Source organism: Petaurus breviceps, unplaced genomic scaffold (genome assembly GCF_028583685.1).
Source record: "Petaurus breviceps papuanus isolate PSGF00001 unplaced genomic scaffold, PetGlider_PUasm1.0 115, whole genome shotgun sequence".
Lineage (NCBI taxonomy): Eukaryota > Metazoa > Chordata > Mammalia > Diprotodontia > Petauridae > Petaurus > Petaurus breviceps.
The window spans coordinates 6,184,548-6,212,432 of NW_027185612.1; the positions used below are offsets into that span (position 1 = coordinate 6,184,548).

Consider the following 27,885-nt stretch of genomic DNA (forward strand, 5'->3'; position numbering starts at 1 on the left):
AGATAGATAGATAGATAGATAGATAGATAGATAGATAGATAGATAGATAGATAGATTTGTGAATGGCTATGTGTATTTATGTCATGGTTTCTTCAGTGTGGAGAACTCTCAGCTGCTGCAGATTAGAGGCTGTGCCTGCCCTGGGACACAGAGATGAAGTGGACTCCCTGAGTCTCTCTTCTCTAATGCATTCTCTACCCAGCTATCAGATGGATATTCTCAAAGCACATGTCTTCTTAAGTCACTCCTGTCCTCCAGAAAATTCCATGGCTCCCTCCCTCCCTCTTTCCTCAAATTCTCATATTAAAGCATTCATAGCCTGACTCTTCTTTCCCTTTAACACATTTTGTGTAGCCAAACTGATCTAGACAGTGTTCCCCATTCACAATTTTCCATCTCTTGTCCTTCTGCCTTTGCACAGGCTCTGTCTCCTGCCTGGAATATACTTCATCCTCACCCCTGCCTTTTAGACTCCCTAGCTTTTCCTCCAGGACCTAGTTCAGGCATTCTACATAAGGCCTCTCCTAATCACTGAAACTTCTAGCATTTTCTCTCACTCTAGAAATTACATTGTACTTATTTAGTATATAATTTTTTATTTACTGATCTGTGAACATGTTGTTTCTTCAGTTAGAATATAAACTTATCAAAGAAGGCAACTGTTTTTTAATATCTTAAGTGTTCATCATTGTGCCCAGCATATTATGGGCACATAATAACATTTTTTAATTTCTCTAGTGTCATTAGACAATACTTGATTCTAAGACTGGCCCTCCTAAAACTGTGACATGTTATCCTTCCATACTCATGCACACATGCATACATGTAAACATGCTTGCACAGGCACATATAGCATATGTACATATATGTACACAGGCATATCCTTGAATATATACATCTGTATTTTGATAGTATATACATACACTCATGTATACATTGCATGTGTGTGAAGGAAGTGGAGAGAGTAGTATGGCCCAGTACACAGAGTTGACCTTCACTGCAGGAAGACCTAGCTTTTGCCTCTAACACATAATCACAAGCCACTGCAACAGGAATCTTTGTAATAGTAGTAAGCTGCAGAACAGTTACTGAGCTGCTTGGTAGTGGCTCAGTATCCTCTGTCACTGAAATCACAGAGCAGACAGATGTTCACATATGCTATGTATATCAGGGGGAAACTGAACTGGGATAAGCATAGGCATAGACTGTTATGTGAGTCTCCAGTCTGATGTCTTCTAGCTGTGTGACTATGGGCAGGTCACTCTTCTCTCAGCCTCCACTCCTTAATCAGTAAACTAAACAATACAATTTTTATGTTCCTTTGCTCATAGGGTTACTGTGAGGCACGTAATCCTCAAACCTTAGGGCATAATATACATGTGAATCAATGTTATTATTATAATCATAATTGTATAGGACATGCTTCCAATCCATGATTTGCCTGCACCCACTTCTCTTTTTCAAATATTCCCTTGCTGTCTCTTGTCTGTTGAGGTTACTCCCAAGGTCTTCAAGAATAAAGATGGTTTTGAAGGGGCTTCTGAGAAAGAGGTAAGACATGAGGAGTAGAAGACACTCTGATGGAAAAAGAATAGTGATAATCAAAGGGAGGCTATGTGCTACTTAGTTGCTAATTGGGGGAGAGGAGTGAGGTCTCTGAGGCAGTTTGGAAGATGCAGTTAGGTGAAATAGGTGATGAAATTCTTAGAGTGCTCTTATTGTATACATTGTTGTTTTAGTTGTATGCTGTTCAGTGTTTTCCCTTTTTTCATTCTGTCATAAATAAACAGCATTGGTCCCATTTCCTCAAAGATGAAATGGAGACACAAAGGTGAAGAGACAATGTCCCATGCTCTGGTTGAGTTAATTCCATAGGTAAAATTAAGGTTCATAACTCAGTGACCATCACTCTGGTCCAAACTACTGGGCCAAACCATATTTGTCAATGGTAGACTAGAAAGTAATGCAGAAATCAGAGGGACCAGGAAAAAGGGGCATGAAATCTTTTCTGTCTTGTAATTCTGACCTGGTCGCTTAACTTTCACTATTTATACTGAGTGTGTTATTTGCTTTTCCAGGACACATAGAAAAAAGAGAGAAAGATTACAAGCCATATAAATAATTTGCAATAGAAATCCCATTTGCCCAAACTATTACATTTCTGCTATACCTTCAATGGGAATAAACATTATCATGAATAATGTCAGGAATTTTAGTGCTTTTAAAACAGTGGATACAGTTTAAGTGTTTTCTGGGACCCCTGTGAAGTAAGCATTTATTACCTGTTCTTTTTAAACAATCTTGGAAAGGTCTTTTGAGTACATGGAGGTCACATTCTGAGAAGCAGAGAGTGACATTTGTCTTTGATGAGAAGGCAAGTGGAGAATTACTTTCTCCATTCTCCATGTGGTTTTATACTTATTGTCAGGGGTAGAATAAAACAACCTTGGAGAACAAATATGGATGTATAGGTGGGTGTGCCTATAAAGGGAGATCTTGGGTTTTGGAGGGCTTTTTTTTTTTTTGAGGGTGGAAGGGTGATAAGAAGAGGAAGAATATCTTACTGTGGAGTGACATGGAAGTGAGTTCCCATCAGAAAGGTACATAGAGAACCAAGATACACGACACAGAGGTAAAATTTCATTGTTTAAAAGTAACACCCCAAAGAAAAAACAATTGTTAGAAGAGACTTTTACTTCCATTAACAAAGGGCAAAATATTTCTAAATGAATTCAAATTGTATAAGCATTTCCAAAAGAAGAATGGAAAGAAATGCTAAATTGGGCAATTAGTTGGTTTGTTCTCATCATGGACCAAACATTCTTTGTCAAACTACCTGAAAAGGTTAGAAAGAGGAGACCTGTTGGACTGGGAAAATCTTGAAATTGTTTTTGGTTTTTGATTGATAGAATCATAGATTCTTTGAGGTAGAGAAAACTCTAAAATTCAACTAATAAAAGGCCATAATTTTACATACAGGGAAACTAAGACCTGGAAAGTGTGTGTCTATATATAGCCATAGTTACATATCTAGTTAGTGACACAGGCAGGCCTAGCCCCTCCCTTCTTACTTCAGGCCAGTAATCCCTTTTGCTTTCTACTTTCTTTTCAGTGGTCAAATCCCAGGAGGGGGCTAAACCCTTCCTGGGTAGCAGAAGGAAATTATGTAGCCATTTTAAAAATTGCATAATGCATGAAAGACTGTTTCAGTAGAAATAAGAGAGAAACCAGATAATGCCATGAGTATGTAAAACTCCCATAATCAACAGGGAAGTTCCTATCATCTAATTTTACTCAAGTTGTTTCTTTATTAGATGGTAGAACTAGAACTGCTTAGAAATAGACCATTGAAAATAAAGATGTTCTGTATTGAATATTATTATTAGTAGCTTCTGAAATACTTCCTAATGGATACTAAGAGTCTAGGCTGGCCATTTTTGTCTAAGGAATAGATGTGAAGAGGGGGGATGATAGAAGGGAGGGCAGATTGGGGGAAAGGGTAGTTAGAAGTAAACATTTGGGGATAAAAGGGATAGGGTTAAAGGAGAAAATAGAATAAGTGGGGGGCGGGATAGGTTGGAGGGAAATATCATCTTTCACAATATAACTACTATGGAAATGATTTGGGTAACTACACATGTACATCCTATAATGACTTGCTTATCTCCCCAGTGGGGGCGGATGAGGAGGGAAGAAGGGAAAAAACCTGGAACTCAAAGTTTAAAAAAAAATGTTTCAAAAAAAATTATTTTTTTAGATGCAACTGGGAAATAAGATATACAGGCACTGGGGTATAGAAATTCATCTTGCCCTACTAGAAAGTTAGGGGTCTGATGGGGGAGGATATAGGAGAGAACAGATTGGGAGAAGGGGTATCCAATAGGTTTGCTATTTTGGGGTGGGGGTAGGGGAAAGACGGGGAGAAAAATTATAACTCAAAATCTTGTGGAAATGAATGTTGAAAACTAAAAATAAAATTTTTTAAAACTAAAAAAAAAGGAATAGATGTGGCTATTATTGAATATATACATGTTAGGTGGTGGTGTTTTTTTCCCCTGAACATCAGAATATAAAGGTGTTCCCTACCAGGAATCATTTGTTGATTCTGTGAAGATATGTTGTGGAGTTAAACAGCATTATAGGGTACAGTTAACTCCATAAGAACAACAGTATCATTGATATGATGTCTATTTTGCAGTGGTAGGATGATTTTTTTAAATGATGTTATTGGCATTTTTGTTAAAGGATTTTGGTCAGGACAACGTTACATGGGGTGTTTTATATTTTGAGATACACAGCAAAAGAAACCTCTAGTGAATGGCCAAAAGCAGCAGCCCATAAATATACAGGCATATTGTTAAGATTAATTGTCTTTAAGTGATTGGACCCAAGAAATTCCTGAGCAGATCCTTTTGAGGCTCTTGAGTTTTTGGGTCTACTCTAATAGCAGTTTCCCATCCTAATGCAGAAAATCTCTGGCATTTTGAGCTGGTGATAATCAATAATCACCTCATTTTAGAAGACTTTAGGGCTTTCAAAGTGCTTTCACACCTTTCCTCATGTGAGCATTTCATAAAATTTCTGCCAAGAATAAGTTCTTATGATTTAGGATCACCATGAACAATGAGAGATGAGAGAGCTTATCCAAGTCTTGGCTGGCAGCTTCATGCCACAAAAAATGCGACTCTCATGACATTTACAGGGGAGCTATGTCTGCAGCCCATCACAACATCCTCAAGGTACCTTAATAAAGTCCAACAAATATGCTGTTAGAATCTTGGTTGTGCTCATGTATGGTATGCTCTTGGGAGCCAGAAGGAAGACTTGGAGGTATTTGGACCTAGGAGGTAGAATATGGGAACTTTCTGGACCCATTCTAAAATTATTATTATTCAAATTGTGTGTGTGTGTGTGTGTGTGTGTGTGCTGAATTGTAGAGGAGATGAGTTACACTTATACTCTTTAACCATTCTACCTGCTGGTGTGGGAAAAGAAAAGTTATCTGTCAGCCTCTGATGGGATCTCAGTTTTGTGCTTGTAATAGGTACAGTGGCTCTAGTGATCGATGAAAGAATATGAGATAAAAGGGTTGATGAAAGTTTTAAAATAGTTTGACGAATGAATTTCTCCGATTTTTGGTCTTATGGTTCCCAGACTTTCACTTCATTTATGACAGCCATTGTCTAAAGGGAAGGAAATCTTGGTACAGAACAGAATAGGAAGGGGTTGATATAGAACTGGGGAAATTAGGTCTGGAAGGTAACTATGGGAGGAAAATAGCAGTGTAGCTAGGAATTTGCAATTTGTATGTGCCCTGCTAATCCATAGCACACCCCAGAGTGCTTTGTACCTATCATCTCCCAAGGTAGATTCCATATGATCATTAGCACAGCAGGAGGAGTTAAATATAGAGATAAAGCGCTAAGTTAATATCCTGCTGAAGAACATAGACAAACTTCCAGACTCAAGAAGAACATGCTGTCTAGAGAGTTTAAAGTTTGAAGAATGTACATGGGCCTACCAAATTCTAGGTGCATCTCAGTTCTCTGGTATTGAGTTTGGACAGTACAATTAATAAGAATTTTCCTGCCTTTTATTATTTTTTCCACTTATAATATTTTGTTAGAATCATAGGAATTCAGAAGTTTCGCTTGTGGAGTCCCTTGATCAGGGTTACCTAGTTAGTAAATGATCCAGCCAGGTACAGAGCCCCCCAGGTCCCTTGACTTCTGTTCTAAGATTTCTGTCCTGTGTTACTGTGACTTTATCACTGGTCAGCACCAGGATCAAGAACTTAGTGAGTACCTGAAGTAAGGCAAAGGAAGAAATGAAAATTCTGGATGTGATGTCAGAGGACCTGGGTTTGAATGCTACCTACGGTGCTTGTTAGCTCTGGCAAGTTGCTTTGTCACTCTGCACCTGTTTCTTTATCTATGAAATGCTGGGTGTGGACAAGATGGTCCCTAAGGTTCTTCTCAACTTTCATTCTGTGATCCTATGACACGCAAGTCCAGTTCACTAGACATAACTGAAAAGATAGGAAGGGCCTTTTTCAAGCTTTTGATTACATCAGTCAAACTGCATGACTTTGCATTATTGGAGCATGTCAATCATTGGTAAGCATTTATTAGGTGCCTACTGAGTTCTAGGCACTGCGCCAAGCCGTGGCCCTGTATTTTCCTACCTTCATACTACTCCCTTCATTTTCCCTGCAAACCGCTTTCCCCCATCTTCACCTGTTGATCTGTACCCTCCTTTGAGGTGTAGGTTGAAATGCGCTTCCCTCCCCACCTCCAAATGAGAGTCCTTTCTCCCTTCTCTAAAATCTCATGAGATTTCATCCATGCATCTCTTCTGTGTTCATCATGCTCTTCTTTGCACTGTACTTGATTATGTATTCTTTCACCTCTCTTCAATTATAGAATAATCAGCTTGAGGACAGGGGTTGATCTTAATTCATTTTTATATTCCTCTCCCTGATTTTAGTACCCAGCTTACAAATAATAGTCAATAAATAATGGCTTTGTGAATGAAGGAGTCGAGACCTTCCTACAAAAAGCAGACAAGAATCTGCTTCACATTATCATTGGTCAATTTCAGTTTGGACATTGTACTCTTGACCTATCTCTATGGAAGACACTCTCAGCATTCTGACACAAAAATAGTAGGAATGAAAAAAAAAAACAACATTCGCTATATACAAAATATTGCTAAGTCCTAGGGATACAAATAGAAATAAAAGGCATGCCCTGCCATTAAGTAGTTTACGTTCTAGAAAAAAAAATGACAACTTAGGTAGGAGGTTTCAGCTGCAATTTAGATGGAAGTGCCCCATAGTCTTCTAATACAGCAGCAAAACCCATCACAATGCATCTACTAATGCATTCCCTTAATAAAATCATACTCATTTTAGCTAGCATTTGTACAGTGCTTCAAGATTTGTCACATGCTTACCATTCATTATCTCATTTGATTCTCTTTATGACCCTGGTAATATCACTGTACCCATTTTACAGGTGAGGAAACTGAATCTGAGAATAGTTTGGTTACTTGCTCGATACCACATAGCTAGTAAGTGTTTCAAACAGGCGTCAAACTCAGGACTCTTTTTTCATCTCACAAAAGTGCTTGTGCTGTCAGCTTCTGGAGCTTTAGAGCGACTGAAAAGAATGTGGTGGTAGTTAAGTGGGTCATTGAGGGCCTGGGTCTGGGAGATGCTATACAGGAAAGTCCTCTAGCTACTCGTATGCAAGGGTGGGAATTCCAGTCTTAGGATGGGTTGTGATGTTCTTTGAGATCAAAAACAGTTTCTCAGGAAGTTAGGAGAGCTGACTAGAATGGTACAGGACATAATCTTGGTAAACAGACTTGATAGGGGTGCACGCTACTACAGACTCAGGGAGAGTAGATGTAGAAGTTTTACTGTAGGATTCCAACCAAGTCATGGGATACCAGGATACTTTTGGAGTTACTTAGGACCTCAGTGGCACCTCTGATGTGTCAGAGTATCATTGGTATAGCTATCCAACTCCAATGCTCTATCTACTACCCTTTCTAAGAATCAACATTTTTCCCCTAGCCTTCTAAATTCTAAAGTATTACAGGAGTGACCCAAGGACATCTGTCCCAAGAGTAATCAGTTTCAATTCTAAGAGGGAAATATTTGGCCGTAAGGACACTTTGATGGATGTTATTTTCAACCAAGTACTTAAGAAAGGGGAAGCCTGTCCTCTAATGATTTAAAATGGTCCCCTTTGCCAGTCTTAATAATTTGGCTTTAAAATAGTTATTTTGGGGGGCAACTAGGTAGCACAGTAGATAGACCATCAGCCCTGATCTCAGAGGGACCAGAGTTCAGATACAGCCTCAGACACTTGACTTTTACAAGGTAGTGTCACCATAGGCAAGTTACTTAAACCTGATTGCCCAACAAAATAGTTTTATTTTCTATATTTTTCTTACTTTGAAGAAAGCTTATGTTTATAGTATATATCTCATTTTGGAATGATAATATATGGATATGTCTGATGATATGCAAATTTGTCTTTTTCATTGGATATTGAAGTTTTTGTTGTGTGATTTCTAAGCAGCCTTTAATGTGGAAGATAGAATTGCTTGCTTTCAGAGCATTAGCATTAATTATTGGAAATCATCCTTAATCCTAAAACTTTTAAGTTTAATCTTACCAAAGTGGCAACTTTCTAACAGTCAACTCCATAGAATTTAAACAGTTAACATCAGGGACAGCTTGTAGTATAGATTAATGCTTTGTCCCATTTCAAAGTTGAGGTCCCAAAGCTACACTTGGGTGGTATAAATTATTGATTTTTGACTCAGACAACTCTCAAGATATTGGCCACAAAAAAATTTGGCAGAGGCAGATGGTTCCTTGGAATGATCTGATTTTAAGATTAAAACTTCTGTGTGTTGTCTACTTGTTATAAAAGACTTGTACACGTGTATAGCTCATGGGATTTTTGCCTGTTCTCTGTGGTGTGACAAGAATGGGAAAATAGATTTTTTATACCCTCAGTTAAATGGAAAGCAGAACCGAAAGAAAGGAAGTAAGAAAGAAAAAAGGAAAGGAAGCCTTGTCAAATCTAAGCTATTAGACCCTGAAACAACATTTTTCTTCAATATTTCAAAATTATGCTATCAATTTGACTTCTATAGCTAATTTTGACCCCAGGAAATTATGATTATTAGGCTTATCATTGGAAAAGTCCTTATAATTGTTATTTTAACAAAAAATGAGGGGCGGCTAGGTGGCACGGTGAGTAAAGCGCCGGCCCTGGAGTCAGGAGGACCCGAGTTCGGTTCTGGCCTCAGACACTTAACAACCACACAAAAAAAAAAAAAACTTGGGCAAGTTACTTAACACCAATTGCCCTCCAAAGGACAAAAAAAATGAGATTATCATAACATATTTAGCCAAGTGGCTAATATAACCAGAAACATAAAAAATAAAATTCTGATCTTAGAGGGGTGGGAAATCTACTTATTTGACTAGAAAATGCACATTTTTAATATGCTAAATTCCCATGATTTTCTCCTAGTGCCTTCTTTTCAATTCAGAATTATAATTACATAATGTTTTTTCAATAAAGAGTAATAACTCCTCTTTGCTTTTACTCTCTGAGTCTGCCAGTTTCAATTGTACCAGTTGAAGGCATGTTGACATCCCCAGATATTGTTTACTTTTTCTTTCACAGAGCCCCCCACAAAAAGGCACTTAATCATATGCTTTAGGATGATAATGAACAACAATGCAGTAAGATTTGGTTGCTGCTTTAAAAAAAGCATTTAAAGCTCACTTACTTTTTCAGAATGTTTTCTACTGAAAGGAAAATCTCATTCAAATGGATGGAATATGTCAGTTTCAATAGAATTTTGAATCATACAATGATAACATAATATTGAGTCGTTATCTTTTGGTATTAGATTATTCTTACATGAGCAGAGAAAACTCAATGTTTAGGCCCATCCTTTTCTTATCTCTTTTATATGAAAGTGGTGCCAACTATATTAATGAAACATTAAGCAAATCTGAATTGGGAAATTAAACGCTAAAAGACCAGCAAAACACCATTGCATCATATGCTCTCTGCAGACAACATTTAAAGAGTTAGTCCTCATAAAATTGTGGAGTATGCAAAGTTTATTGCATACATCTTCCATTTTCCTTCTTGTGATCCTTTACTCCCTTTTGGCCCCAGTACCCAAGCCCCTGAGCAGCTAATGAAAGGCAGCAAAGCAGTTTTGGCTTTGAAGTCAGGAAGATCTAAGTTTAAAATTTCTAGTTTCCATTTAAAAGGGGCTCCCAGGCCAGCTTTTTCTTTATTTCCCACCTGGCTGCATTTTTTTGGACTGAAATCTGTCATACCCCATACTGGGTACCTTCCCATGGGTTGATGACTGGCTGAGAGAGCTGAATGAAGAAATAATAAATTTTCTTACCGATTAATTAAAGAAACAATAAAAATGTTATCAACAACATATATGAATGGTAAAGACAGGACATGTTGAGAGTGAAAGGGATAGATATCTAATGATCAGCCTATAGCCTCCATCGGCATCTTTGAAATGACAGTAGAAATTGAGGAAGACACTGCCCTTGCAAACTTCTTGGAGGATGTTGACTAGAATCATGACTACAATTTTTCATTTCATTTCATTGAAATCATAGATCCATTTAATTAGTTGAGAGTTTAAAAAAAGGCTTTATGACTACTTTAAGACTATTTGGGCAAGAGTGACTTGTCCTGAATGTAGTAAGTTGTTTCTTTGTTGTTGTATACTCTTTCTGTAAGTAAATTGAAGCTTTGTATAATTTATCTCTAATGTCAATTCAGATTTTAGTGACCTCTCATTTCAGTCACATATTCATAGGCTCATAGAATTTCAGAGCAATTTTCATAATATTCTATGTTCAGTGAGGTTGAATTGAAGAAACTAATTTATAATACAGTCGCTACATTCACTTCAAGCTGATTTCTCCTTTAGAATATTTCTTTAAACTTTTAATTAGGCTACATCTGAAAAATTCTTGTGCCATCAAACATTACCCCTATAATGGAAATGATTTTTTCCCTATTCTTGACACTTACACATAAAAATATGCAAGTGATCTGTGATGCAGAAAGGAAAGGGGAAAAGTATATGAAGGAAAAAGTAATGAAAATAAGCAGATCATTTCATGCACTGATTGTTTAATATTGCCATGTTAATTCCATTAGTGAGAAGCAATGGGTATTAATTATAACAGCTTTGTTATGACTTATCATGGGGAATAAAGGAGACAAGAAACATGATTTTCTTATCTTAGAAATTGTTGATTCAGTGTTGAAAGTATGAGTAGTTCTTAAAGGACAATCCCCAAAGACCAACTACCCCAAACAGTGGGCCTATATCAACCTCATAAACATTGTTCTTTTGCCACTTGCAGCTTATATAAATGACCATTGAGATAATTTGTGTGACATTTCATATGCTATTAAACTACAGTACATATATAGATGTAGGCCACACGTGGTGACACTAAAAACCCCTGTGGACATGTATGACGGGGCATATTTTACATCTTCATAAAAAATTACTAAGAAGATTATAAATACAAAATCAACCTGTCAGGCCAAGGAGTCAGGATTAAAAGTCATGACCACCACATGAGTGGTGCTGCCACTGATGCCTGTTAACCCAAATAACATTCATTACATTCTTCCACATGCCCTGAAGGATGCTGGCTCCACTGAAAAAACAGGTTGCCTGGAAATGGTCCTTCATTTTATCCTCTGACTCTGGAATACCTCAATGACTTTCTTTTTAAAATTTATTTATTTATTAACATTCTTTTCTTTTTTTCAGTTCCAAACTCTCTCCTTTCTTACCCTTCCCCTACTGACTGAGAAGGAAAGCAATATGATATCAATTATACTTGTGAAATCATGCAAGACATTCCTATATTAGCCATATCACAAAACAAAGCTAGAAAAATAGAGAAAATTATTCTGCAATTTGCCTCAGAGTTCATCAGTTTTCTCTCTGAAGGTATATAGTATTTTTTCATCGTGAGTTCCTTGGAACTGTTTTGAATCATTGTATTGATCAGAGTAACTAAGTCTTTCACAGTTGATTTTCTTTAAAATATTTCTGTTACTGTGCATGATGACCTCCCACTTCTTTTCTCTTCACTTTGCTTTGGTTCCTATAGGTATTGCTATGGTTTTCTTACACCACTTCCCAGTTCTTTCTTATAGCACAATAATACTCCATCACAATCATATGCTGTTAATTGTTCAGTCATTACTCAACTGATGAGCATCCCCTAAATTTCCAATTCTTTTCCATCACAAAAATAGTTGCTATAAATATTTTTGTTCAAATAGGTCTTTTTCCTTTTTCTTCTTTCTCTTTGGAATACAAATCTAGTTGTGGCATTACTTGGTCAAAGGGTATATAGTTTTATAGCCCTTTGGGCATAATTCTAGATAGTTCTAGACAATGGTTGGACAGTTCACTACTCATCAACTGTTCATTTAGTGTACCTATTTTCCCTCATCCCCTTTAGCATTTGTCACCTCTGATATGCATGAGATAGTGTCTCAGAGTTTAATTTGCCTGTAGTTTTCAAATAAAGAAATAAAAATTTTCTGTAGTCATGTAAAAAAATGCTCTAAATTACTATTGACTAGAGAAATGCAAAGTAAAAACAACTCTGAGGTACCACCTTACACCTTTCAGATTGACTCATATGACAGAAGAGGAAAATGATACATATTGGAGGGCATGTAGGAAAACTGGGACATTAATGCACTCTTGGTGGAGTTGTGAACTGATGCAGTCATTCTAAAGAACATTTTGGAACTCTTCCCAAAGGGCTCTAAAACTGTGCACATCCCTTTGATTCCCCCATACCAGTACTAGGTCTGCATGCCAGAGATATTTGGAAAAAAAAAAAGGAACAGGACCTCTTTGTACAGGAATATTTGTAGTAGCTCTTTTTTTGTGGTGGCAATGAATTGTAAACTGAGGGAATGCTTATTGATTGCAGAATGGCAAAAAAAGTTATAATATATGATTTTAATTGAATACTGTTGTGGTATAAGAAATGATGAGCAGGATGGTTTCAGAAAAACCTAAAGACACATAAATTGCTGTAGAGTGAAGTGAGCAGAACCAGGAGAACATTGTACATTGTAACAGCAATATTACACAGTGAACAACTGTGAATGACTTAGCTATTCTCAGTATAAAGTGATCCAAGACAATCCCAAAGGACTCATAATGAAAGATATTATCCATCTTCAGAGAAAGAACTGATGGAATCTGCATATATACTGAAACATAATGCTTTCCTTCCTTCCTTCGTTCCTTTCCCCTCCTTCCTTCCTTTCTTCTTTCCTTCCTCCCTTCCTTCCTTCTTTCCTTCCTCCTCTCCTTCTTTCTTTCTTTCTTTTCTTTCTGCCTTGGTTAAAGTTTTCTTCTACAAAATGACAAATATAGATATATGGTCACATGACTACACATGTATAACCTATATCAGATTGCTTACTGTCTTAGGAAGGACAGGAAAGAATTAGGAACTCAATTTAAAAAAAATGAATGTTAAAATTATCTTTATGTATAATTTAGGAAAAGATAAAATTGTTTTTTTTTGGGGGGGGGTCGAGGCAATCAGAGTTAAGTGACTTGCCTAGGGTCACACACATGGCTAGAATTTTTTTAAGGTGCATATGAAGGATAGGTGCAAGTATTCCATGGACTAAAGTTCTCCAGGAAAGTCATCCCCAAATAGATGAGAAACTCTGAATAATCAATAATCAGTACACAAAGGAAAACAATTCTAATGAAGGAGAAAACCAGGATTTCTCTGAAGAAATTTATTTTTATGCACAGTGTATTTACCACCTAACTTTGATTTTAAAGGGATATGTGTAGAAGTTGGGGGGGGGAGTAATAGAAATTATGTATGATAATGTGACACAATTTCTGAGAAAAAAGTTGTTCCAAGAGTGATAAAACTCAGAATGAGTAGAGTCTGGCATGTGAATCTAAGGACGGCAAAAATATTGTGCACTTTTGGGAGTGTGACTATTAGTTAATTGAGAGAAAAAGAAGGATCAAAGAAGGGGGAAGGAGTGCTCTTTGGGAATAATAGGACAGTGATAAGTAACTACAGAGAAAAAGGCAAAGATGTTTAAGTTATTTTCTCAGTTAAGGAGAATAATCTTTGCACTGGGAGTATCAGAACAAAAAAATGGCTAGCAGGTATTTGATACCCAAGATAAATATGTATCTAGTAATACAATCTATAGTTGCTCCTGATGAATTCAAGTCACCTAGTCTAGATCAATTATATCTCTGGGTCATAAAAGAACTGATGGATAGGATTTCTAAAATACTTTTAATGATAACTTGAAAGTATGTTGAGAACAGGAAACATAACCTCAGTAGTAGCTAGGAGCTGGCATATTGGATAGAGCAGATTCAGAAGACCTGAGTGGAAATATGGTCTCATATTCTTACTGGCCTTGTGGTCCTGGACAAATAACCGAACTACTGTTGCTTCAGTTTCTTCAACTATAAAATGATGATCATAAAAGTGCCACTTCTCAGAGTTATATGTATTAAACGACATAATTTGTAAAGAACTTAGCACAATGCTTAGCACATAGTAGGTAATTAAAAATTATTTGTTTCAACCCTATCTCCCTGCCTCCCTGCTTCCCTTTCTCCCTCCCTTAATTCCTGTTAGAGAAAGGTAAATATCCCTGGCTAAAAAAAATTAAGTTGAAGGGGACAGAACCTCCAAATTATTGGCCAGTGAGCTTGATGTCATGGAAATTTTTTAAATACCCACCTTATACTTTAAATTGAGGGCGAATGGACAAGTAGCAAGGGTAACTTGCATTCTGAGGGCGCATCTTGAGTCCAGACTTAATTCCAGACTAACCTTAGTTCACTTTTTATAGGGTTCTGACAGTGATAGCTAAGGAGAAAGTTATAGATATACCTTACTTAGATTTTCAACAACTCACTGAGTAAAATGTTTCTTACTGTACCAGTGGAAAAGATAGAGAGGTTTCAGCTGGACAACATATTAGGAAAATTGGGAACTGGTAGAATGACTGACCTCAAAACACATTCATTAATGGTCCAGGGGTCCACTTGGAAGGTGGCGTCTAGTGGAAGGGTACAGGAACCTTTGCTTGAATCTTTGTTGTTCCACATTTTGAACAAAGACTCGGATAAAGGCATAGATAGTAGTCTCATCAAAGATGGCTTCATGTAGATGACTCAGTCCTGGAAGAGATGGCTAACACAATGAATTGTTGAGTCAGGATCCCAAAAGAACTTTTTCAGGTTAGAACTGTGGAATAAATCTTAGATGAACTTTAACAAAGATACATTTAGTTTTATATTTGGATTCAAAAAATCAACTTGACAATGTAGGATTAGGGAGAGACATAGTTAGATGGAAGTTTGGGGATGATCCTGCAGTTTTAGTGAGCTACTAGCTCAAAATGAATCATCACTTTGATGTGGCATGGTAAAAAAAGAACAATAAAACAAAAAACAAAACAAAACAAAACAAACCCTAATGTGATCTTAGACTGCATTTAGACAGTCATAGTTTCAAGGAATAATGATGTGATAGTACTTCTGTCTTTGCATTAGCCTGAACATATCTGGAATATTGTGGTCAAATTTAGGTGCCACAGTTTAGGAACTATGATAAGCTAGAAAATAAGTGTACAGGGGAAGGCATGCAAAATAGTAAAGAGCCTTGAGTAAATCATATAACAATTAGCTAAAGGACCTGAGGATGGCTAGCTTGGAGAAGTGAAGACTTGGGGGGAATGTGAAGGTTAGGGCTAGGGCATCATAGCTATTGTCACATGTTTGAAGGATCATTACACAAAAGAGTAGAATTGTTTTGTTTAGTCCCAAAGTTCAAGACCAGAATCTATGTGTCATACATGAAAAGAAACAAATTTATATATAACTTATCTGTAACTCATCTGTAACTTTGATGAGACTACTATCTATTCCTTTATCTGAGTCTTTGTTCAAAATGTGGAACAACAAAGATTCAAATTGATATATTGGATGTGAGAAAAGGCTTCCTAGTGATTAGAGGGCTACCTCAGGAGTTGGTGACTTATCTCCTCACTTGAGCTCTTAACTGATAACTTGTATGAACGCTTTAAAGGTATGCATTATCGTGAGAATTCCTTTCAGATAGGGGGTGGTAGACTAGATGACTGCTAAAATCCTCTTCAACTCCAAAATTCTATTCTCTAGTCCAATACTTAAAGATGAAATTGACTCTCCAAGAGATTAAGGGCATTGCCTAGAAAACAAGTCCATTTGGAATGCTTGAATTCTCAAACTGGAAGAGAACATAAAGCCTATTTGATCCAACATCTAATTTATGGAAGAGAACACTAAGACTCAAAGAACCCTAATGACTTGAGCAAAGTCACATAATCTATTGAGGGGGGCAACATAATAAATGACTAGGAATAATAAAGAGATATAGAGAACTCTCAGAAGACTGAAGAGTGGTCAGAAAGATAGAAAAAGAACCAAAAAACTGCAATACCACAGAATCTTAGAAGGGAAGATCTGGGAGAAAAGGGGAGGGGAATGGCAAGGCTTTTGGACACAGCATTTGCTTTCCGCCTCTCCTTCTTGCAAAACATCCTGATAATGGGAGGGTGGAACATTCTTGGAATCTGGACCTGTAGTTCATTGTGTTTCAAAGATGAATCCAAAGCCAGATTTTATGGAGTAGCAGAAAAGCAAAAATAATTTGACATATCACTAAAGTTATGGAAAAGGAAAGAATCATGTTGGCTGCGTGCAGGGGTATATGGATAACAGCTTGACTTTGGGTAATTGACAGAGTGAATAGGATATTATTTATAGCAAATGTTATGACTTCCCCCGACCCAACTAGAAGTTTTCATTGCAGAGCATGGTGTCATTTTCAAGCCCGTAAAAAGAGATGGGAAAACGTGCCTGAGTTTGTAATGCCAGCGAAGTATCCTCTTGCATCTAGTATTTCAGTTATTTAGAAAATGACTTCAGAGATAATGGCTAGCTAACATTTAAATAGCACTCTAAAAATTGCAAAGACTTTTATATTATATCATTTGATCTATACAATAACCCTATGAAGTTGGTTCTAGTCTAATAAGGAAATGTAGACCGACAGTTTAGCCATTTGCCCAGGATAACATAGTTAGTGTGGGGCAGTCTTTTAAATCATATTTTTGACTCTTAAGACTAGTGCTTTATCTAACATACTGGCCTGCCTCCTTGAGATGAGGAATACTGAAATAGTGGTATCTAGGTGGTATAAGTATCAGGGCTAGACATAGGCAAGATTGTGAATGAGGCAAAGTTTGTCCCAAGAACTCTTATCTTTTGCTTTTGTGATTCTTTTTTTCAACTTTTTGGTAGCTGTCTCCATTTCTTTCCCATATACTCACACAAGCACATCTGCTGTCTTAACCTTTATGGAAATACGTTGTCAAGAAAGGATCTCTTCCATACTCAGACCTTATGAGACTGATCACATTTAAAATTTTTTGAATGTTTCCTCTCTAGGGGATGTTCACAAAAGTACAAAGTTTTCATCAAAAGGAATGATGTTGTTGTGGTGAAATTTTAACAACCATAGAGAAAGGAAGGTATTTGAAGGAGAGTGAAAGAGACATGGTTAAAAAAAAAGTCTTCCTAGAACTCTAGAATCCATCTGACTCTTCATCAGGTCAGTCCTAATAAGAGGTGGTATGCCTAGAAAATAGTGTGTTGTAAGGGGCGGCTAGGTGGCACAGTGAATAGAGCCTGACCCTGGAGTCAGGAGGACCTGGGTTTGGATCTGGCCTCAGACACTTAATACAAAAACTAGCCATGTGACCTTGGGCAAGTCACTTAACCCCCATTGCCCTGCAAAAAAAAAAAATAGTACATTGTTATGGAAAAGGGCCTAGTTGAGGATTCAGCATACTTGGATTTTAGACCTACTTTTTTCAATCAACTCATGTTATCAGTAATGTGGTCTTGAATAAATCTTTTGACTTTGTTTCATTTTCTTGGAATGACTTGTTCCTTTCAGTTTTAAAATCCTTTCTTTTCACATGGATTTATTTTAGTTGTTGTCCTTTTCCATTTTTTTTTTTGCTGTTTCTGTGTTTATTTGCCTTATAGATAGACTTAGAATCAATTTCTTCAAAAGATTTACAGTTTCTTTTCCTCTCCCTACCCCATCCCACCATGTACCCTACTCTTCACAGAGAAAGGTAAATGGCAATGCATATTTCTCCCAGTTTGTTCATTTATTTAGTATAAAGGGATATGCAAATGCAGTTTGATTCTGGTTCCGACTTCTTAACTTCAGAACTCTTTTTAACCTAATCTCCTTATGGTCAGTGTTACTTCAGTTATTCCATCATAACATACTTTTGATTTAAGCATCCGAGTTACAAAACACCTTTCTCTAACATAGACAGACATCCATAGAATTAAAAATAAAAGCACTGAAACATTGAAGGATATTTTTTTGCAGCAAAAGACATGAGAACACATAAAAGAGTATGTAGAAAGGAATATTTTTTTTGCTTTTTTTTTTTGGAGGGCAGTTGGGGTTAAGTGACTTGCCCAAGGTCACACGACTAGGGGTGTGTGTGTGTGTGTAAGTGTCTGAGGCCAGATCCGAACTCAGGTCCTCCTGACTCCAGGGCCAGCACTCTGCTCACTGCGCCACCTAGCCACCCCTATAGAAAGGAATATTAATGATACAATAAGATGCTAGAGCTATATACATAGAACAGGAAAGAGAATAAAGTAAATTATAATGTCAGGCTAATCAAGCCAAAACAAACCTTTCTCCTCATTTGTCTGGAAATCTTAGGTAAAGCCATTGCCAATTTCCATAACTATTAAAAAGGATAAATCTTTGTCAGGGGATATGGTGGGTTCTAGCCATGTTAATCCTTCCCTTAGCATCAGAGAGGGATAAAATTGTATCCCTGAGCATTTCATTACTTTGAAAATGTACCCAAGAGTGTCTGGGCCCTGTGGACACAGAGCATCTATTGAATCCAATAAAAACACTACAGTAACACCCAGAATGTCTTCTTTCACTCCTTTCCAGTTGCTTTTCCTCTCCTTTTTAACATGTCCTGAAAGCAAAGCTTTGAAACCCAAAGTCACCGTTTGGAGGCCCTTTTGGCGAAGTGGCACAGAATTGCCCTCATTCATTTCAGCATTCATCCATTTTACTTCCCTACCTTAGTGAGCCAGGCCTCATTGTCTCTTAAAGTTACCATGCCAGTTGGAATCAATGGGATCATTAAGCATCCCAAGTCGTTATTTAAAAACCTGAATCTCTCTCTGAACTTACACCAGACTGGATTCGAACAAGCCCAATTATGTGATTCCTTCTAAATAAAGTAATTGATTACTGGGTTGTTCAGAGACTTGCCTGAGTGGCCAGTGCCAAAATGACAGCAGTGCATAGATGATAAGGAAATACATTTTCATAAAAGGTACTTGTTCTTCTTTGAAATATACTTGGTGACTTGTGCTATGCATTGTAAAAGGCCAGTGGCTTAGCTCTCACACAGAAAGCAGTAAAAACAAAATGATCAGAGAGGGGGATAAGGGACAGAGTAATGGGAGGACATGTTGATTTTGACAGAATCATATTGGATTGATGGGACAATTGGAGTGCATTGAGACAGTGAAAAAAAAGGTTATAGCTGTCTATATGTAAGATGTCAAAATCAGAATGGGGAAAAGATTTAGGCCATATTTAGTGGTAATGCTATTTTCCTAAGTAGCCTTTCAAACTTAGCGGAAAACTCATCTTACAAAAAAAGTCTCCTTAACTGAGTATTTGTGTTGCCACCTGGTCCAGGCTGAGTCAAAAATCACTTTAATTCAACTAGCAATTATTGAGGATAAATCATATTATCTAAAATTGAGTCTTCCTCCAATGAACCCTTGCTTCTATCATTGATACTTAAATCAGGAATTTTTTTCAGAGTCCTGTTCTATTTATGTGTAGTTTCTCATTATATTAGATTGGAACCAATGGCCACTGGTAAATTAGAATGGGAGTAGGCAGTCTTTAGTATAAAAAGTTGCATATTTAGTGTTCCAAGGGATGTATCTATTAAGAGATAGACCTGTGTTTGCATTGTCAATAAATGAGGATGGTTGACATTTATGAATATCCCAGGGTCATTTTTTCCCATTTTATAAAATGTGATTAAGATTAAAGACTAAAAATTAATTTCAAGACTTCATCTGTCTTCAGATGAAATATTGTAGATAGCAGTGGATCCATGGCACCAAGATCTGATAAATCTAGCTTTTATTTCCTTAAATGGGTAGAATCTGATGACCTACAATTGCTGTAACTATCTTTGTCATATGAATATATTCTTACTTGTGACCAACTTTAGGAAGAAATAACTCAAGAAATTCCAAACTGCAAGTCATTTGAGCATTATGCTCTTCAGTTTGGGATTTCTTTGTTCTAATCCAGCCAAATGAGATGATATTTGTAAAGCATGTAGCACAGTGACCGGCACAGAGGAGGCACTTAGTGGGTGATTATTCACTCCATCTCTCCATTCTTTTTCGTTTCCAGAATTTGTCATATTGCAGAAGCATAGTTAATTCAATTGACATTAACTCACTTAGGTTCCCTGGTTTACTCATTCCTTTAAATTATACATTCTTCCTATCAGAATGTAAGCTCATTGTGAGTAGGTATGGTTTTGTTCCTTGTACATGAATCCCTAGAATCTACAGTGCTTGGAACATAGTGGGTTCTTAATAAATACTATTTGACTGATTAGAGTTTAGCATAAAATACATGCATATATATTTATATTTTTTATTAAGCTACTCATAAGTAGAGACCAAATCTATTTATGCTGTATATGTAGGAAGTAGCATGACCTAGTGAGAAAAACACTGGGCTTGGAGGTAAGAGAACTTGGTCCAAATCCCTCTTGGTCCTTTACTGTTACCTTTGGCAAGCCTCTGAGCCTCAGTTCCCTAATTTATAAAGCAGATAACATAATGACAACAGAACCTGCCTTACAAATGCCATATAAATGTCAACTATATTTAGTTACTAATCATATTAATCAAAGGCATCTTTTTTTCAGGCAAATATCTTTCCAGTGCTTTGAGAAATTTTTGATGGATCTGTGATTTCATATATTTGGATGTTTCTTCTCATGATGCAGATTTCAACCCATCAATACATGCCCTTCCTGTGCTGCAAAAGTCTGTTATCCCATAAATACACCACAAAGAGAATACTTTATGGTGAGGACCTTCCTCTGGTTCTCGTGATACTGCATATATAGCAATGAAAGCATGTGAGTTATCCACTGGTTACACCATCATCCTTGTATCATGGTTGCCCCACATTTTCTTTCCTGTCAAATGCTTCTCTAATCCCAACCTTTTTGATGTGTCCCCTGTACAAGCCTTCATTCTTAATGTGTTTCATCCTGCTTATGATTACCATGAGCCTCTTTTTATGCTTTCAATTGTTCTCAACTTTGGTTCTTTGGAGACTTTGGAGAGACAGAAGAAATGGAATCTATGGCACCTTCTCTCAAGGAACATTTCAGCACGTGGAGGACAGAAACATGAAACATTTAAATAAGTATTTTCACCTATATTCCTTCCTTAAAAGAGAGTATTCTCACACATTTGTGTCTGTGAGTGCATAATAAAGAAAACCTGTGTGTACCAAACATGTTCCAGAACTCAAACAGCCATAAAAATTGTTTAAATTATCCTCATTTTATCTAGGTCTTTTAAGACCACGTTTTGTCTCTGTATATGAAACCATGAAAAACTGATTTATTATGTCATGAGAAATAATGAAAATCAGGATGACTTTTTGTTTCTACAGGCTGGCACCACAAAGAGATGGCATTTTTCCAAATTAGTCTTATTTTTTCAATGTGCTATAAATTCTTAGATAAAGTTTAATTTCTAGGCTTTCTCTTTAAAAAAGAGAAAAAACAAATTGCCCGATTAGGCTTTCTCTTACTAATACTATGTGGATTATTTCCAGTTTCTGATTGTGCAAGCATATCAATTATATATTTTAACAAAAAGTAAGTTATAACATTGTATCATATATGCTGATCTTAGACCTCTTCATTATTTGGCATAAATTACACTTAAATATTTTTAAGCCTAAATTTTCTCAGATTCCTTAACTATTCCATTTTAAATTACAAAGAATGTCTTTTAGGAAGGGACAAAATAAAGGTGAATAACTTGGGTAACTAGAAGGTAGTGATGTCTGTGACAGAAATAGGAAAGTTTGGAAAGAGAGTGTGGTTTTGGGAAAAGAGATTAAGTTTTACTGTGGACATAATTGAGTTGGAAATGCCTATCAACTAAAATGTAACTCTTGATGCATACCCTTTCTTAGAGTCAACCATCAATAAACTAATAGTATGTAAAATTGTTTTTGGAAGTAGTTTTGCTTAACTGTTTTCAGGTAATACTTATAAAGTGGTGGAGGTGTTTAGGTGTTAGGGAACTGTCTGTGGATGTCAAAACAAACTATGTTAATAAAACAAAATTACATTGTGGAGAACTCAGATTTCTGTGGTTAGGTAATGTGCTGTGCTGAGAATCACATGTTTAGAGGTACACATTTTTTATCCTAGGGGAGAAAAAAGCACAGCTTATCATTCCTTTGAAACATGGGAAGATTAAATGTTGCCAAAGGCATGCAGTAGGAAGGACATATAATCTAGTACTTAGAAACTGACAGCTAATAATTTTATGATGTTGAGATTAGATGAGCAACCAATCTTGGCCAGATTTCTTAACCTAGCCTCAAGTATAAAATCAGACCAAGTTATTTGTAGGGTCTTTACTTCATGTATCAGCCTCCCAGTCCCTTCAGGGTAAGATTTGGTAAAACTTATCTCAGTACTATTAATCTTTTCCCAACTTTTGGCATTATGATGACAGAGGAAGGGAAGGATGTGATTAAGCATAGGTCGGAAGAGATGGACACTTTTCTCTACCCAGTCCTGATCTTTTCTTCGGTACTTTTACCAAATGCCTAAGTTGTTAATGTCTTCAACACCACCCAAAGGAATCATAAGAAGAGAAGCATCCTTTCCCCTTCTGTAGTGTACTTGTGGGTATTTGTACTCAATCTTTCCTTCCCTGCTCCTTTCCTCAATTTACCAGAAATGGCATATGGAGTCGGAATATGTTCTCAGTTTCATTTACTCTATGAAGAGAAGGAGGAAACTCAGAAGTTTTAAAACAATCTTAGTCCAACTATCCTAAGGGAGTAGAGCTTATCAAAGTTGCTGTCTAGGGTTAACCTAAACTTGATTTCATTTGTTGTTGTTGTTTGGTCATTTCAGTTATGTCCAGTGCTTCATGAGCCAATTTGGGGTTTTCTTGGCAAAGATACCAGAGCGGTTTGCTTTTTCCCTCTCCAGCTCATTTTACAGATGAGGAAACTAAGGCAGATGGGGTTCAGTGACTTTCCCAGAGTCACACAGTTAGTGCCTCAGATCAGGTTTGAGGTGGCACTCTTCATAGGGTAATCCTGGCTGTAGAGTTCATATCTTTGTTTCTGTGTTGTTCATCTAAGGAACCTGTGCCCTCAAGGCTGCATGTGGCCTTCTAAGTGCTTGGGTACAGCCTTTTAACTGAGAACAAGTTTTATATAACAAATTCTTTTAATTAAGGGGATTTGTTCTGTGAAGTTTGCATTCAAAGGGCTGCACTTGAGGATGTAGAGGGCCATGTGTGGCCTCAGAGGCCACAGGTTCTCCCCACCTGATCTCTGGGCCTATCAGATGTTATCCATCATCTTACCCTGTCCATATAAACTTCTTTGAGTTCTGTTGCATAATAATCACAAAGTTATTGTGATAATGGGCTTTGAAGACCTTCTGTATTTAGTTTCTCTTAAAGGTATTCATTGGAACCTGGACTATTGAAATAGTCCCATCTTTTGCACTAATGCCAGACTAAAATGTCATTCCTTTCTCTGCTAAAATATCTTCAGAAGTTCTGTATTGCCCACCAAGTAAATTATTTTAGGCCTCTAATTTGGCATGATTCCAGCCTTTGAGGCTTGTTTCATGTTAGTTCCTTTCATATTTTTGATGCTACAGCCAAATGAAATAATTTCTGTCCCTCAGACATTCCTTGTCTTTTCCTGATTCTCTGACTTTCCTCATTCTCTTCCCTCTGCCTGGATTGTCTTTCTTTCCACTATTTCACTTTTGTTTTTTACCATCCTTTACACCTGACACAAATGTTACTCTTGCATGATGCCTTCCCTGATCCCCTACAGAAGGTTGCAAACGTATCCCCTCAACCTCATATATATCCCTTTGTTTTCCACTTTCCTAATGCATGTCTCGGGTTTTATTTTTCATTTTAGTCATTTACATGCACGATGTATTTCTACATTAGACTATTAGTTTTATGAAGACAGTGACCAAACTGTATCTAAGTTTTACTTACATTCCAGTGAATGGCATAGTACTTTGTATACAAGTAGGCATTAAGTGATATTTTTAAACTGAATTGAAGATGTATCTGCTTAAATATAGGTATGCAAAATAAGTCTCTCTGCATAGATGTAAGAGAGGGAACTTGCAATAATAACATTGGGAATTAGTCATGATTACACTAATGATTCCTAAAGTAACTTAAACTTTTCCAAGGACTTTGATACTCTTTTACGCTTTAAAAAAAATTTATCACTAAAGACTGAAATGTTTATTAAATCTTTGCATTGATTCCCTATGACAAAATACTCTTGCAATTATCTCAGAAATGTGTCTTTCCACTGAAATATAAATATAGAAAATCTCCAGTTTATGAATTAATTGTCTCCTAAATGTTTTTTGTTTGTTTGTTTGAAAGTCAGAATGCACACTTCCATAGTGGTGGTTTAGTTCTGTATTGAACCCATGATACACCTTGAACATAGTGTTGTACTAATGAAAGAAATAAAGTCTCCAAGTTGGAGGGTATTTTGGAGGTCACTTCATCTATCTCACTCAAGAATGCCCCTTTTACATCATGACCACCAAGTGATCAGTGTTTACTTGGAAACCTCAAGTAAAAGGAATCCATCAACTTCTAAAATAGCACATTCCACTTTTAGATATTTCTGATTATTGAGAGGTTTGTTTGTTTTTTTCTCAAATCAAGCCTCAATTCACTACAGCTACAGTTTCTACTCATTTTTCTTAAAGCTGCCTCTTGGGACCAAGCACAACAAACTGATTCCCTCTGCCATTTAACCTTCCTTCCTCCTTCTCTTCCTGCATCCTTCTCTCTCTCCCATTCTCTCTTTCTGCACAGTGATCAGTTGAGGGGAGCAGTTGTTTTTTGTAGAGAAGGAAACACTAAGGGTGAGTGGTAGGCAAGACATTATCCCTGACTTCAAGTATTCAAAGGGTTGTTATTTAGAAGAGTAATTCTATTATTTTTTTCTGGTCTTTAAATCACAGAAGTAGGAATAATGTGGAGGAATGGCAAATAGGCCAATTCAGTTTTGATTTAAGGAAAGACTGCAATAGTTTGAGCTATGCAAAGGTGGAATGGGATGCTTTGGATGGTAATAGTTTCCCAGTGACTCAAAGTCTTCAGGAAGAGGCTAGGTAAGAACTTATTAGAGAGTTTGAAGAGGGAGTTCTTATGTATGGTTTGGACCAGGTCACCCCTGACATTGCACAAAACTTTGAGATTGTCTGATAAGTAAATCTGAGTCATTTCAACATTTAAAGAGATGTACATCATAGTAGGTGAATATTGCATCCCAATATTAACCTTTCAGTGTTGACAGGAATTGGATGTGTTAACCATAGGGGATGGACACTACCCTTGTGATCTGTAGTTAGAGAAATCTGAATAGTTGTATGACATGGGGAAGGGGTAAAAAGATTAGACAGATATTCCCTAGTGTTAGATGAGACTGTTTGCTTAAAAATGATATTTTAGGCAGAAATTATGGGGTTTTGTTAAACACTAAAAGATTCCAGTGATGATATTTGCAAATCCTTTCATGTGCATGAAAAATTAGCAGCTAAATCTGGCCAATAAAGCATAATCTTTATTTGACCAAAGCATGATATAAAAATGGAATAAACTGTAATTTATCTTAGCTGACAGCTAATTACCTGGAAGTCTGATTAAAGGGAAAACTAAATTTACCTAATTAGTGTTTTGGTGCTCAGTCTGTATACATATAAATATATCTCTCTCTCTTTCTCTGTGAACATTACTGGAAATAAATGAACATTTTTTTATTTTATCCCATTTAAATCATGCCCAACTGAAGTACAAAATGGAAAGAAAGAATGAGTATTTTATTAGCAAGGCTACCCTGATGTTTGTAGAATCTAATCCATATTGGCTGAAATGAGGAAAAAATGTTTAACAAAGATAGGAATGGGATGCTTATGATAACTAAGTATTTTTATTTCATTGGGCTTCTTCTGGCTCTGTTACCAGATTAACAGGCAATTTGTAGAGTGAACTAACCCATCTTGCCAACAGATCCTAGCACCCTTGTTAAGAAATATGCATATAATTAAGACCCTGGAGGCAAATGGACTTAAATAGGCTACACAGTTTCTTGAGTTCTCAAAAATCACTTCCTACTGGTTGGACTAGGACATTGAGAAAGTTGTTACCTTTCCAACATGGAAAAAGACTCCGCAACATATCTTCACAATGTTAGTGGCACTAGGATTCAACACATTTCCTCCTGACCCAGGCTACATATTTCCCACAATATTCTCCTAAAAGAATATTAAATATATTTTTTTACTATGAGAAGAGAGTATCTAATATAAGATCCTTCTTCTTGAGAAAGAAAAAGCAGCTTTATATCAGATTTTTTTTTTTTGCTTTTTTGGAGGGGGGAAGGTAGGGCAATTGGGGTTAAGTGGCTTGCCTAAAATCACATGGCTAAGTTTTGCGTTAAGTGTCTGAGACCAGATTTGAATTCAGGTCCTCCTGACTCCTAGGCCGGTGCTCTATTCACTGTGCCACCTAGCTGCCCCTTTTATCAGATTTTTAATCATCAGAAAAATAATGAAAAATTTTTCTTATTCATTAAGTAGGTGTTTTCTGTACACAAGTAGGTTTTGTTTTTATTTAAAACCTTTGCAATGTTTCCAGTTTTTACATATAAAGACTCAGGTAGGAAAAGTAACAAGTATGTTAAAAAGCTATTAAAGATTCCAAATATAAACTCTCTTTCACCAGGCCTTCTTCTGCTAAGATTGTCCTAACACTCTCTATCTTGAATATCCATTTTAAACAAACAAAAGACTGATATTTGAGAGATAATATCACAGAACTTTTGTTTGTTGGGGGCTGAAGAGATAGAAGGAGGATATGAAGCACTTTTAGGATTAGACATAAAAGAGGACTTGGATATCATCTAGTTCAGTCCCTTCATTTTATGGTTGACAAAACTGAGGAGCACCCACTGCTTTAGAGTTGTGTAATGTGTCACTAGTTTTCTAGCTGGATGCGTCTTGCCCTGTCTCATTTCTCATATTGGTGTAGAAGAAACTAGGAAGGGCTGAAGATGGTGTGCGAGCCTTATCTCATACTACTTTCCACAACAGCAATATAGTATCATATTGTATCATATAGCACAGCATATTTGTATTTGGTATGTGTGTATATATGTATATGTGTTTATGTATGTTTGCTTGTATGCATCTGTGGATGGAGTGTGTACTTGTATGTCTGTACACTTAACCAAGCTAATCTATTCACTGTCACTTTAAGTATGCCCTCTTGTTCTCCTGTTCACACTGTCCCTTGATAAACTTCCCCTCTTGAGACTTGATGTAACATTTGTTTTTGTGCTTCTCTAATGCATTTATCCTGTATTCATCTTTATGATAGCTCTCTCTGTATTGTAGCCACCTCTACACTGTAAGTTCAGTGGGGACAGGTATCAAGTCTTATACAAATGTAACTTCCTCATTGCTTGGTATATTTTGCTATATACAGTAGCTACTTAATATACTGCCTGTTGAACTGAATTGAAGATGATTGCTTACATATTATATTGTGTTATGTTGTGTTGTGTTATGTTATGGTATAGTATAGTATTGTATATATTATATTTTACATATATTTTAAACAGTCTTCACATATTATCTTTGGGGTTTGCTTTAATATCAATGGGAATTTGTAATTTTAATTCAGGCGATACTTTAGTTTTGACTTTTCAAAAGGTCTTAGTGATTTGTATTTTCAGTAGGGGAGGAAAATGACCTCAAGATTCTTTTAGTTGATATATGGGCAGCAAGG

General features: G+C 36.6%; 1 protein-coding gene and 1 long non-coding RNA gene across 4 annotated transcripts in view; one reads left to right on the forward strand and one right to left on the reverse strand.

Annotated features, from left to right (window-relative positions):
• The window catches only part of DPP6 (dipeptidyl peptidase like 6), a 990,703-nt gene that overhangs the window by 312,973 nt on the left and 649,845 nt on the right, over positions 1-27,885 (forward strand). The gene's annotated exons all lie outside the window — the stretch shown is intronic.
• The window catches only part of LOC138158235 (uncharacterized), a 75,383-nt gene that overhangs the window by 7,629 nt on the left and 39,869 nt on the right, over positions 1-27,885 (reverse strand). For 2 of the 3 annotated variants that reach the window (XR_011167596.1, XR_011167599.1), the window contains exon 3: positions 14,633-14,802. This is a non-coding gene — a long non-coding RNA (uncharacterized lncRNA). Of the gene's footprint in view, positions 1-14,632; positions 14,816-27,885 lie in introns of all 3 variants that reach the window. The other variant, XR_011167598.1, reaches the window with a different exon arrangement.